This window comes from Lolium rigidum, chromosome 7, assembly GCF_022539505.1.
Source record: "Lolium rigidum isolate FL_2022 chromosome 7, APGP_CSIRO_Lrig_0.1, whole genome shotgun sequence".
NCBI lineage: Eukaryota > Viridiplantae > Streptophyta > Magnoliopsida > Poales > Poaceae > Lolium > Lolium rigidum.
In genome coordinates this window covers 203374053-203388417 of record NC_061514.1, presented here as the reverse complement: position 1 = coordinate 203388417, position 14365 = coordinate 203374053, and the positions used below count along the sequence as shown (strand labels likewise).

Here is a 14365-nt window from a genome sequence, read left to right as displayed (position 1 = left end):
GATCCTTTTGCCGACCTGGACGTATTTGTAGCGGGACTTCGTTTTGTTTGAATTTCGCCTTTGTCCGCCGAACTCCGGGAGGACGACTGGAAATATGGTTCTCCCCACGAATTAGTTTCGTCCAATCCAGCGGTTATTTCATCCGGATTTCTGCGTGGGGAGGCCAAACGAGTGGAGATGCTCTTACGATAGTAGCTTCCGTGGTCTCCAACTCGACGCCGGGGAAAACAGAATCCAATACTCCTCCGGATTACCGTCGTCCAACTAGCGCTACAAATATCAGCCAACTCGACAAAGACTTCTCCAGCAACAAGTAGAACCATCGCCACTTACGTGCAGTCATCGATCGAGATTTCGAGAACAAGGCTAGCAAAAAGTGTGCCCCTCCTTGCAGCGAGATTTCGAGCGCTGGTGCCGTGAATTTCGCGGCGATTATTGTGATGATGGGGCTCGATAACTCTAGCCTGGGTACGTATTGCTTGCTTTTCCGATAACAAGAGAGAGTACGCACTTCAGTTTGTCTCGAGGCTTGCCTCCTTTCGGGGGAAAAGCATGGATGTGTACTGTTTGCTTGGCATGTTTCTTTCAGAAAGAGAAAGGAAAGAAGAGAAGGGACCCCAAGCAGAAACCATGACGAGCCAGGAGGCGGACGAGTGCCGTGAGCGGCTCTTCAAGGCCCTTATGGCTGTGAGTATCTATCTACTAGTAGATGGTTTGGATCTTCTCTAGCCTACTTCTGTCCTAATTACTACTCGATTTTAATTGCCTATCTTTTGCATCTGTTGTATTTGCAGTGCACGAACAGCGGTGACATGGAAAGCTTCAACTGCCAAGTCTACTTCGAATTGCTTAACAAGTGTCGGGATGCTAAATAAGGATATGTTCGAGCTTGGTATTTCTCCATGTTCGAGCTTAGCGCTAATCATTGGAGTAAATCTGAAAACAAGATGCGCAGCAAGAAGAGATGTATAGAACATCGGATTGTCAACGAGTCATTTTTATTAGTAGCACTTCAGATTAGACCAATAAAAAGTGGAAGTTTTCATAATATTAGGCTTTGGTTCTATGTCATGCATGCTTGGCGGTATTAGTTTGCGTCCTTGTACACCCGGGAACTTTTTCCCCCGCTTTTGTATCAGCATTTGTGGGATATTCCAAGCTCCTGCCGATGAAGATGTATGTAGGATCAGACATGTGACGGTGGAGACTATCCGTTCTAAAGCAGCTTGTCTCTCATGCCAGCTGAAACAAGGAGTTGTGCAATATCTGAGTTATAGTTACACTTTTACAACCGTGCTGCCATTATGAAAACAAAATTGCATCACACAATATAAGTAACGAAAATGATTGTATGCAACACGGTTGTGGTCTTGTGGTCCACCAGTACTGGCATTAACGGTAAAATATGCCATACTTCTCAATTCGCGGATCCAATGTCCCAATCTAACAGTTCCATGTAACAGCTACATTTGCAGGTGTTATAAATAAGGTCACGGTGTAGTACTAAGAGCATCTCCACGTGTTCCCTATATGGGCTCCGGCGCAGCTGTTTTAGGGCTTATATAGGAGCATCAGTGGTAAAATAAAAATAGGAGCCGGCAGTTCCTAGTCGCGGCCCCTATACTAAAAATAATTAAAATTTTAGAATATAACACAATTTATAGAAATAGTAGATTTATAGATAGTTCGGTCATACTTGGTCAATATTTGTACAAATTTAAAAACATAGACATTAAAAAATCCTAAAAAACTAGTAACCGCCACCGTTGCCGCCACGCCCTAGCCCTAGGCAGCGGTACATCGTCGCCGCGTAGTCGTCCTCCTCGTCGTTGGGCTCCTCCTTCGGCTGCGGGAGGTAGCTGCAGCCCTGTCGGCATCCCCACGTCTCCCGTGCGGCCTGCTGGATTGGCTAATGTCGTCGTCATCATCCATGTTGATGACGAGGTCGAGGCAACGGCGGCGCTCTTCCTCCGCGCGGAGGTGATCAGCCACGCTCCAGGCCTCGACGAACTCGTCCGTCGCCTGGAACGATTCAAGTTGGGTGCGGCGCATCCCCGGGAACTCCTTGGGGGTTGTCCTCTGCCTTGACGATGGACGCCGCCGCCTTGTACTCCGGTTATGGCGTCCACTCCCGCTGGCTCAGCGGAGAAGGTTGGTGCCAATCACGGATGAGGACGCCACCACCACCATGGCGGTGCCTTCGAGTAGTAGGAGCCTCCTCTGGCTCGTCCTTCACCATCGCCAAGAAGTGTGGCGAGGAGCACGAAGACGAGGAGCGCGAGGACGAGGAAGATTGGCGACGCGCCGTCCACTGGTCGTTGCCTCGCGAGGGCGCCAGCTGCAACTACCGTGGTGGCATTTGCAGCGGGGGATCGTTCCCATCAGCGATGTAGCTGAGGACCCACGCGAGGGTCTTACCGAGCGCGTTCCACCGCCGCCGCCATCCATTGGCGTTGTTGTTTGCCGGTGGATCGCCATTGCCGTCGTAGGCAGTGAGGCGGTCCTCGTGTTGGCGCTGGAAGAAGGCGGTCCTCGCGCTGACGCTGGAAGAAGGCGGTCCAGGCGTGGTAGTTTAGGGGGACAAGCGCAGGTCGTTGCGCTCCTCCGGCGTCAACTAGCCCCAGAAATGGCCGTAGATGGCGACGGCGCGCGTCGACCCTGTCGGCACTGGCGGAACCAGCAGGCCACCGCGGTTGAGCGCCCATCCCCCAAACAGTGCATGTCCGGTGGGACGGGGTAGCTCGCATTCCAGAGGGTGCGTGCCTCAGCAACTTGAAGCCAATGGCGGCCGAAGTTGTTGGCGGCGGCGCCTTCTTGTTCTTGGCGGTCCATGCCGAGGGCGCCGGTGCTAGAGAAGTTTTGGATGAGATGGTGAGGGCGTCGGTGCTGGAGAAGGTTTGGAGGGCGCTGGCTGGAATGTGCGGCGAGGGAGCGGCACGGGGGGTTTATATGGCACCGAGGGGGCGTTGGCAAGCATTAACGCCGTCACTGAAGATGAGAATGCGCTAAAGACGAGCAGCATTAACACCGACGCTGAAGGCGAGAAGCCTTTGATGGGCGTGGAAGGCGGGGAGGAAGACGACTCCGCCGACATTGACGGGGCGGGTCCACAGCTAGAAGGCGTTTCCCGCGCCTTCTTCCCGCGTCGTTCCCGCCAACACGCGGCGCGCCGGCGCCCGCGGTAGCCTCCCTTTCTAGTGGGTTCGGCCTAGGGTGCTAGATAGATAGTTGGACCGCGCCGAATGAAACACTATTTTGGAGGCTGCGGCTGGGCGCGGTTTTTGGCTCCGGCACTCCCCAAAGGCCTAAACAACTAAAGTTGGCATGGTGGAAGCTTAAGTAGTGAAAAGTTCCAACTAATATTTTAATTAAATGGCCTTACATATATTAGAGATGTATAGTCCCCTTTCTTGTATAACTTCTTGTCTTTCTTGTATAACCTTAGTGTATGAGAGGTTTTCTGCATATTATCACACATGTACATGTACTGACCTTTGACCCTGTGAATACAAGTTTTCCATTCATAACATGCTATCAGAGCTCTAGGTTTAGCTCCTCCCGCACATAGCAACTATGTGCCCTGTTGCGCCGCCGCCGACGATTCTTCCGGACGCCGCTACCTCTCCTTCTTATTCCTCTCCCATTTCTGGTTTGGGGTCAAGATGTGTTGCTGATCTTATGTGGATTTGCCCGATATGGCTAGGGTTCTTGGCTGCTGCTCTTCCCCGCGCCCCCTGGCCGACCGGCCCCATCCGGCCGCTCCCACGCCGCCCCGGGCCACCGCAGCGCCGCTGCTGCCGGCCACTTGCCTCTGCTCACGAGCGTGAGTCTGAGCGCTCGCCCGATTGGATCTGACATTTGATAGTTGACTTTAAAAAAAGTATGGCATCCTCTTCTGCAGGCTATGCATCATTCCTCGATACCTGGTGATTTTTGAAGGCACCAACTATGAGGAGTTTGATGTCTTTATACGCATCCATGTGCGTGGTCTTCGACTTTGGGGTGTCTTTACCGACGAGGTCTCTTGTCTGCCGCACCACATTGCTCTCGTACCTCCTACCCCACCGTGTGTACCACAAGCCCTTGCTCAGGATGCAGGCAAAACTGACGAGGCTGCTGCTAATGATGCATATGAGCAGGCTGCTGCTAATGATGCATATGAGCAACATGTACTTACTTATTTCAAGGCTCTTGGTCCATTGAACTGGTGCTAAAAATACCAAGCAGCTCCATACATGATCTCCTAAATTTAATCAGAGCCGCCAAGGGCATCAACGTCGACAGAAACGAGACTACCATCCAAAACTATTTCTATCTCTCCTAGCGAGCAAGAGCATTTGGTTCCAGTGGGATAGCATCGGCGGGCTTACTGACAAGGTATCGAATTGTCATGCCTACGGATTGTAGACTAGGGTTTTAGTAGGAAGTAGAGGGCAAGCAGATCTCGAGGGTTCAGCCGGAAAAGTACTCGACTGCTAGAAAACTAGGGTTGTGTTGACAATGAAATCGATCCCTTTTTTCTCCCTCGACTCCCCCTTATATAGGAGGTGGAGCCGAGGTTTCGTGATGTACAAGTTACAAAGTCCGGGAGACTCTTTTAGTTCGTCCCGTAATAGTCAAGTATTCCTAATACAACTCTATATTTCCAAACTATCTCTTAATTGGGCTTCCGGACTTCATAAACTTCGGGTCGTGGGCCTTCAGTAAACCCCGAGTACCATCTTCGGCAGACCCATTAGAGATGCCTATGTCACTTGCGGAGTTGCGGTGCACTCCAAGGGCTCAAATCTGTGAGTCAACTACTACTAGTCGATTTCTGGTCACTTGTAATACTCGCTTTTAATTGATTATTTTTCTTTGCATGTGTTGTTTTTGCAGCGCATATCAACGGCCAGGATAGCACCAAGTTGCAAGCTCTACCTGAAACTGCTTGCCAAGTGCGGACCTAATCCATAACAAGGATCTAGTACCTAAAAGAAAGATTGATTCACAAGGATCCCGCTCGAGCTTACGCTGCCAACATGCTTGGCTACGATTTATATAGATTAATTAAGGGATGAGTTGGAGGAGAGATATGAGTTGGAGGAGAGATATATGTGTATTCTCTTAGCTAGGAGACCATCTCTTATAGAGAGAGACATTTTCTCCATTGTATGAGATGTGTTATCTTATACACACATTTTCTTGTTTATTTTCAATCGTGCCCTAATTCAAGGAGTGTGCAAATAATAATCTTACTCCCTCTCTCACAGTTTATTAGGTGTGCGCGTACCCCTAGGTCGCAAATTTAATCAAGTTAGCATTAGTTATATGTTATAAAAATTATATCATCAGAAAGTTTAGATGTTCTATTTTCTAACAATATAATTGTTGCATTATATAATTTAAATTATATAGGTTAAATTGGCAACCTAGGGATACGGGGAAGACTAGTAAACTGAGACAAAAGGAGTACATGATAACATTAAAAGATAATCCATTATACTACAACATGCATTTTTGTCTTCCCTAATTGCATGTAATATGTAAGATATGACAGCCTTATCAACCATTCTACATGTCCTAATATTTCACGAACTAAATCAGGTGACAATGTAGCAGACCAATCTGTTCCAAGCAAGTTGGGTTAGGCTAGATTCGAACCCAACATCTACATTCCAAAATGTATTCGCTAAATTGGTATGAGACAAGTTTGACATTGCAAAGTTTACGGGGAGACTTACCAATTGTTGTATAACTATCCAACTCATGATAAATGGAAAAAACGGTCCATTCTCAATTTCATAACACTCAACACTTCTGACAAAGAGACAACAGCCCGGCACGGCAGCACAACGACTTTATTAAGTTTTTATTCCAAAGTTTACACATGGTAGTCGATCTACAGACTAGAGTCTAGAGGCGACATTTGAAGCTCAAATTTCACACCAATGCATGGGTCTATTTCCAGAGGTGAATATTTGAGAGTTAGTTCTAGTCACCTCACTTCTGCGAGGTGGGCATGGAGAGGGAAACGCGCTGTGGAGACGACTCTTTCCACTGCTGTGTGATCGTCTTAATCTGAGTGAAGAACTGCACGCCAGCCTTGCCTGCAATTCCATGTATACCATCAGTTATTGTCGGATGCGACTACTCTAGTTAGTCGTGACTGTTTCAGGGGGGGAGCAAGTGAGATTGATATCAGAGTGGGGCGCCATACCATAGAAATTCAAGTCTCCTGCGAAGGAGGCTTTGCTGCCAGTGAAGGAGAAGAATGGCAGGGGTACTGGAATAGGTACATTGATGCCCACCTGCAAAGACAAAACCGTATGTTGGGAATAATACATGTTGTGGAATTAATTCATATACCATGCAGAAGATAAGCATAACAATTCCTGCAGTTTCTGTTGATTTCAGAATTAAGTTTCTGTTCACAGGAGATAAAATTACTTGTTTCTGTTAACAATTCCTGCAGTTTCTGTCACGCTCTCAGTTATATCTCAGTGTGTACCTCTACCAATTTATGTCTTTCAATTCGAATTAGCAACCACCTTAGATTATTCGAATTTCAGTTTATAGCGTGAACAGAGAGATCTACCTGGCCAGCTTCAATGTCCGATTGGAATTTTCTTGCAGAGACACCAGATGTGGTAAATATGGAAGCCCCATTGCCGTACCTGAGATGCACACAGAAATGGAGGATGATTTATAAATCATTGAATTGTATTGTATGCTCTGCTCGGGACTAAGTTCACAGGAGATAAAATTACTTGTTTCTGTTCACAATTTGTATGGCATCATCTAAGCTTTCTGCCTGTAATTGAGAATAATTGAGAACACAATCAGCAGGAAAAAAATCGACCGCAGTCTCACAGAAAGTATAAGAAATAGTTTTTGGCGTACCTTCATCAAGAGGAGAACTGGACCAAAAATTTCCTCCTGTTTCAAATTCAGCATAATGCAAGATTCAGTCAAATATAACGTGCATGCGAAAAAAAATTTAACTCTATTCTGGAGGTCTCCTTGACTGAAAAAAAAAAGATGCCGCCATCTACATTGACACTCATGGTGCTTATAAGTATTTGAGTATTTTTATTTAATAAGCTGGTATAGAGCAGTAAATATTTGATGTTCAACCTGTATAATCTTTTCTAGCAAATACTAAATCTTCACCAAAAATATGCCATAAATTCAGAAAGCATGCAACAGGCCAACAGCAATCAGTCAGTCCAAATGTATCAAGGGACATGCAAATAAGACACCACTACTCTGCTATGAAGATATCATGGCTCGTATGGTCTAATTAAGAGGAACGATAACCTTTGAATGGACATTGTCTGAAAAACTTGGATTCAGAGGTAAGTTTATAAGGAAAGTAGATGATTTGCCACAGACCTGTTTGGGTGGTACTGAACACCCTGGATGTCTTTTGAAAGATAAAACTTTAGGAGAGGCCCCGACAGAGATAATGGGTACTTCATACTAATTCAGTACAAGTTATGTCATGACAGAACGTAGAAGTCTGTACATCAGTGTGAAACCAATATGTTGATAATGCAATCCATGTTTTAGTTTGTACATGATACAGAGAGCCTGACCCTACGAACAATGCCAACCCTGCTCTTAATCACTCTTTAGCAAATTAATACTAATAATATATATGCAAAGTCAAATATGGTACTCCCACCGGCCCTAATTACTTGTTGCAAATACATGCAAAATATAGGCTAAAATGTGTCTACGTTCACTGAACCTGTGGCAAGTATTAAGGAACACATTCTCAACAAATACCTTGTAACAGTCCATGTCACTTTTAACATCAGCCAAGATGGTTGGACCAACAAAGTTACCATCCTCAAAGTGAGGGACCTGCACAGTATAGAGCTATTAGGCTCTGTGATACCAAAACCCAGTAGAATTGCACGCAGGCACTTAAGCAAATCAATTCTGACAAATTACCACGATCTCTCTCCCATCAAGCACAATACGAGCACCAGTGTCAATGCCACTTTGGACTAACTTGCAGATTCGTTCCTTGGCCTGTCGATAGCAAACTGTTAGAGCACCAGATTCACCAAGAAACCGAAGGGCTCTAAGCCACCAAAAAGAAAAATGTGTGTAATTACCAAACTACTAATCGTGATATTTTATTTTTAGAGCTCAACAATGCAGCCTTAGTGGCTTAGACCCAGAAGAAAACAATCAATTAATCAAAGTAATACAGTGGCAACTAGGGAGGGAGAAAGACTGAAAGACAGATTGGAACGGTTATATGAATGATAAATTCATTCCAATGAGACAGAAAACCATCAGGAGCTAATACGGTTCCATATAAGATTATAGGCTATACCATATCTCAACAGTTCATCACTGCTAAAAGCAGGTGTAGCACTTTCAATAGGATCCTATTTCGTACTCTGGTCATATGAAGATTAGAAACTAAGGTTTTCATGGTTAATTCGCTTGAATAAAATTTACGATGCCCTTAGGTTAATATAGAGCACGCATTACATCTAACCTGATCGTTGAGATTTCCATGTACTCCAACAATGGTATTAGAGTAATAGCACCAAGTATTATTGGCTGATTTCTTTGCTCCCTTTATTTATCCTCTTAGACTATCAGTATGTGATTCAAAATTAAAAATCAATCTAATGCCTCGCCAATAGGTCCAACACAGCTAACCAAGGGCGACACCATAGAGTTCCTTGTGTGGCCTCCTACAGGCAATGGCTCCAGGCCAAGTACAAAGAACCCTACAGAAGGTCCAGGGCGGCCAAAGTAACGTAGGTGGCGCCAATGGCTGTGGGATGCGCAAGTGGCCTGGAATAAACTGACCATGAGGGGTTCACTCCTCCTCTTTGCATTTTACTCCTCTCCATCCACCCCACCCTCCTACCTCTGCAGCAAGATTTATTTTCTTGTTCATGAGAAGAAGAATATTCCCAACTCTAACAACCTAAATATCCTTAAGGTCGGATGTAAATTGTACTCCAATCTACCTGAAGGGAGTACAGTACTACAGTGTACCGTAAAATTTCTCGGAAATTTTTCATGGTTAAGTAGCTACTGTATAAAAATCAACCAGTCTATTTTAAAATGCTAAATCAACCAGTCTCTTTGGAGATCTGAACTTCTTAACTGTTGAACATCTTCTGCATAAAAGAAATGAAGATCCTGCAGAAGTTCAATGAATATTTGAAGCACGCAAAAGTTGACATTTCTTTTCTTTACACTAGTAATATTTGAACATCAAAATTTGGTAAAGCAGTTATTGCAGAATTTTGCGTACGGTTCCAAATGTTATTTCCAGTATGTAGCAAAAAATGGTAAATGTGATAAAATGAGCATACACAAACATGTGTCTGAAAGCAAACCTGTCTGCTGATCACGGGACCAAGGTCTGCATCGTTAGCCGCTCCTGAATTAACTACAAGGCTGTTTGCACGCTTGACTAGTTCATCCTCCCTACAACAACAAAACAAGGTTAGCTATGCAAACACAAAATCTGAGAAAAGGCTTTTTAGCTTAAAGAAATTTGCTTGGATAAAACTCTACCATGCTTCTGAACCACCAACAAAAACAGCAGTGCTCAACGCCATACACCTTTGCCCGGCTGCACCGAAACCAGCAGCAATAAGGGCATTCAGTGTGGCATCTCGATCACCATCAGGAAGGATGATAGCATGATTCTTGGCACCCATGTTACACTAAAAAGAAACGGTAACAGTTATTTTCGATTATAATACTTACAACGTAAAATGCAGAAAAAAAAATTACCGATAGATGCAAACTCACCTGAACACGCTTCCCTTTTGCAGATGCTCTAGAATATATATGCATACCTGCCTGAGATGGGAGGGAGAGAGAGAAATCACAAAATATCATTCTTCGCAGAAGCAAATGACTGTTGACTAGCTCTGAGCAACAGATAATTCAATAGCAGAATCAAATGAAACGACGTATGTGCTAATAAATATAATGTTAATAATACAAACAGAACTTATACTGGACGTGTGTAATACATGAGAACACATTCTCATCCCATTAAAAGGGATACATCAACACCAAGAACACTTGTGTCTGGACAAATAACTCTTATGACATGTTGGTAGATCAAAAATTCCTTAGGTTTTGAAGCATCATAATACACACAAGATTAAAAAGATCTTCCAAGTGTAGATGGGATCAAGTATGCATGGAATCCTCATTTTTATAACAAAGGCTGGTCAATGATCAAAAAGCAGAAAATGCGTATGTTGGTAGGAAAAACGGAGCAGAATACTGTCAGATGGGCGATGCAAAAGTACAGCAAATCAAGAAATAGGGGAATCATAGGATCCACTTACTGTATTTGAACCAACAAAAGATACTGCCTTAATGGCCTCATCATCACATATGTTGTTGACAACATCCTGATAAGGTAAACCAGAATCAGAACACAAGCAACTTAACAAGGCTCAGGACACCAGCACAATAGATGCAGTAGTGTTCTTTTTAGAAAAAAAAAGCATGATAGATTCTTATATCTATTATGAGCACATAATGCTACTGAGCAAGCAAGGCAGATTATAGTTAAGCCACGACGTGTGCTGCTCTGTCAGTGTTCTAAGGAGTGAAAAACTATAGTTGTGCATCGTTGCACAAAAAAGTACGTGATATAACAGCATAACTTAGTGACCAGCTTAAAATTTAGATTAAAGAAGAAAAGTATCTAAGGGTACCATACATGAGTACCATGAACAATGTTCAACACCCCTTTGGTAAACCAGCCTCCATTGCTAGCTCCGCAAGCATCATAGCAGCCCCTGAAGATTAACAATTTACCATCAAATTCCCAGATTGATCATGTGGCTTCTTTTTGGCAAAGTACCCTAAAGGCCTAAAGTTAAAGCATTTTGAAGGACTTGTGTCACTTACCATGATCCAAATTTACAGTGTATGAATGTATTAGATTCAGTGGTTTACAAATAATATTAGTACCAGTTCACTGAAAACTTCAATGGTATTTCCATGTCTAGGAAGCGTGTAATGCAATCAGTAATATCAACCTTGTAACCCTCCTAATGGGATGGTGAGCATTTTCCCTTGCTACCACTTCTAATGATATAGGGGGGGGGGGGGGACATTTCCTAGTGCTATGGTAATACTGGTGCAAATGTTTGAGTTGTCTAAGATAAATATGCACCAAATATCAATAAACCTGCCATCCCTTATACAACAAAAGATACATTGGACACAATAGTCATGGAGGTAAGCACAGATAAGCTATTAATCTGCAGCGTTCCTAAGCACGCAAACATACATTTCGTCAGTTTTAGTTTGTATACCAACAACACATGTAGTTAATAAAGTGGGCAACAATATGCTGATAAAGAGAAATGCCTGGATCCTTTTCTGACGGCTTTAGAACAAAAGTGTTGCCACAAGTGACAGCTATGGGGAACATCTGCAGCCAAGGAACAAAAAACAACCTAAATGATCAATATTTGCAGCATGGGGAAGAAGAGGAGTTGACAACTGACAAAAATAAGGCCATGGAAATAGTACAGGACTACATGTTCCTGCAGGCTAAATTAAGGTGTATGAAAAGTACAATTGATACTGATCGCAAGATTCCTAATAATAAGAGCAAAAGTTGATGTTCAACAAACAGTTGCGGCAGACATACCCATAGAGGAATCATAGCAGGGAAATTGAATGGGCATATCCCTGCACATACACCAAGTGGCTCCCTTATACTGAAGGTGTCAATCCCATGAGAAACATTAGATACATATTCACCCATTTGCAGTGACCCCATTCCACAAGCATGCTCCACCACCTCTGCAATATCAGAGTTTGAAATCAAATCCTTACAGCCAGGATGTCAGGTAGTAGTCCATATTAGCAAACAATCTCTTGCAGAATAGGCCATTTTCATAAACAAGTGTATGAACTATTAAGGGGTAGCTGCTTTTGGGCTACAGCAGAAAAAAACGCTAGTAGCATTGACATGTTGTGTGATCTGGGGGATGTGGAGAAAAACAAACCATGTCATATACTGCACACGTAAGGATAACCTGATATTTCCAAGGACATGCTTTACTGTTTTGTAGATCTTCCAAATAACATATAATCTTACCTATTGTGCGCAAAATCTAAGAGCAGTGGATTCAGTACACATGTCAATTACTCGTAGATTAACAAAAATGACAAGATAGAAATGCCAAGACAGTCACTAAGTAACCAAACAGCAAGAACAGGTGTAAGGTCATGAAAACCAACCTAGCCCACGGAATACATCGCCCCAAGCATCTTTTAATGTCTTCCCTTGCTCAGTTGTAATGTTCTCTGCCAGCTTATCCTAATATCGCCACCATTGAAGCAGACAGTTAAGCGATCACACATGAGTAAGGAGCTGTAAAATTATCCAGCAGAAGGAAAGTCAACTTATTATTAGTATAGTTGTGTATTACCATGTTGGCCCGGATGAGCTCCTGGTATTTGAACATGATGCGCTGACGCGTGGTCACCGGGGTGTTCCGCCACCCGGGGAACGCAGTCCTGGCAGCGTCCACGGCAGCCTTGAACTCGTCTGCGGTGGTGAGCGGGATCCGAGACACCACATCCTGCGTTGCCTGTGAAATGGCACAGTAACATCCAGATACTCCGTATATTACATTTATTACACGCTCCAAATGGACCAAGTGTACAGCTCGAAATCAACTGGCGGGCCGAGAGAGCGGGCTTACCGGGTTGGTGACATCGACATACTCGGTGGCCCGCGATTCGACGAACTCGCCGCCGATGAGGAGGCGAACCCTAGGCTGCGAGGGGGCGGAATGACCGGTGAGCCGCACGCAAAAGGAACGCAATCACGGGCGCGTAGACGGATCGGAATGGGTGCGTGGGGCTCGGAAGGGAACAGCGACAGGCATGTACGTACCGGCGAGGAGGCGGCATCGGAGAGCCAGCCGGCGGCGGCGGTGGAGAGCGGGGCGGCCATCGGCGACCGGCGGAGGCCGGAGGCTGCACGGGGAGGCGGACAGAGCAGGGTGATCAGGGATTTGCGGCCGCGAGCACGAGAGTGGGGGGGGGGAGCACGGGGAGGGCGGATTACCTGAGCGGGAGAGGACGGCGCGGAGCATCGGGGTTGATCGACCGGAGCTGGTGGCGACGCGGTGGTTGGATTTTGGATTGGGGCAGTGGAGTGGCGGCGAGTGGACTCATATTTGTAGCAGGAGTATCGTGCAGTGTTGGCATTCTGGCTGTGTGGACCCCAGCTGCAGAGACGGAAGATGACGAGGATGACTGGATGAGCCCGTGTCTATCGGGCTGCGGAATCTGGTGCGGGCTGACGTGGCTAGCAGCCCAATTGCGTGTCTGGTTGGTGGATTAGAGTAGTTTTTCGTTTTTTTCAATGTAAAGATTGCATTCCGTAGTAGTTGATCGAATGTTTATACGGAGTATCAAAAAATCCCATTTCGAAACTTTCCAAAATAAATGCTTTAGATCGAACCTTTCCTTCGTTTGGTTGGGTCGCTGACATAAAATAGGCAAATCTGAGTTAGGGATGGCAATGGGGCTCATTCCCGGTCAACCAAATTCATCTATTAGAAGTTGTTTGGTATCCATCATTTGGGCATTGAATCCTGGAATTTATTTGGAAATTTCATAGGTGGGCTGTTTGGTTGCCACAGAATTTGGTTGTCACTAGTACAAATGCCCGTGCGTTGCTACGGGTTCTCAAATTTAATTTATCAATGCAAATATACAATTCACTATTCACTATGAAAATTCAAAATAAATCAAGGATATCATAATGTACTACATCATCATAATACCGAACACAATAACAATACACCATTGTTGTGCTTATGCGTGGTTGCAAGTTCTAGGTCTTCTTGTTAATTTCCACGTTAAGTCTCACACCTGTGTTCTGGGCTGTCATAACTGTCAACTCAACAACCTCTCCTTTTGGATATATTATTGTCTCACAAGACGTGGGTGCTGCAAGCACAAGTTTACCTGAAGGAGTATTTCTTTTCTGATTAGTCCAAACAACACTTTGATATTCATAAATATCCGAGACAACCCTAGATCGTAGCCTTCTGTGTCAAACATACGAAAGGGGCTTAGCAAATCTTCAATAATGGCTGGGAAAAAAAAACTCCCTCCTCAACCCGGTGGTGCAGATGCTATTTTTTAGGCAGCAATTCTTTGACCGCTCCAAAAGAGGATGACCATGGAAACCAAGAAAAAAGGTGCGAACGGAGGATAATATCGTTGACAACTCCTAAAGTTCCTGCAAAAGCTGAGGCAATGGAGGGCCTGTGGATCGTTCTATGAAGCCATGAACACCAATATATTGCATGTTTAGTTTACCACTGATACACGGTGCCGC

The 14365-nt window shown here is 44.7% G+C and overlaps 1 long non-coding RNA gene and 1 pseudogene across 1 annotated transcript; one reads left to right on the top strand and one right to left on the bottom strand.

Annotated features, from left to right (window-relative positions):
• The first annotated feature begins 275 nt into the window (after positions 1-275).
• On the top strand, positions 276-1208 carry LOC124670060. The gene is made up of 3 exons (XR_006992379.1): positions 276-468; positions 590-687; positions 795-1208. It is a non-coding gene; the product is annotated as an uncharacterized LOC124670060 (long non-coding RNA).
• A 4597-nt stretch (positions 1209-5805) lies between these two features.
• LOC124679161 lies at positions 5806-13124 on the bottom strand (annotated as a pseudogene).
• Between the last annotated feature and the right edge of the window lie 1241 nt (positions 13125-14365).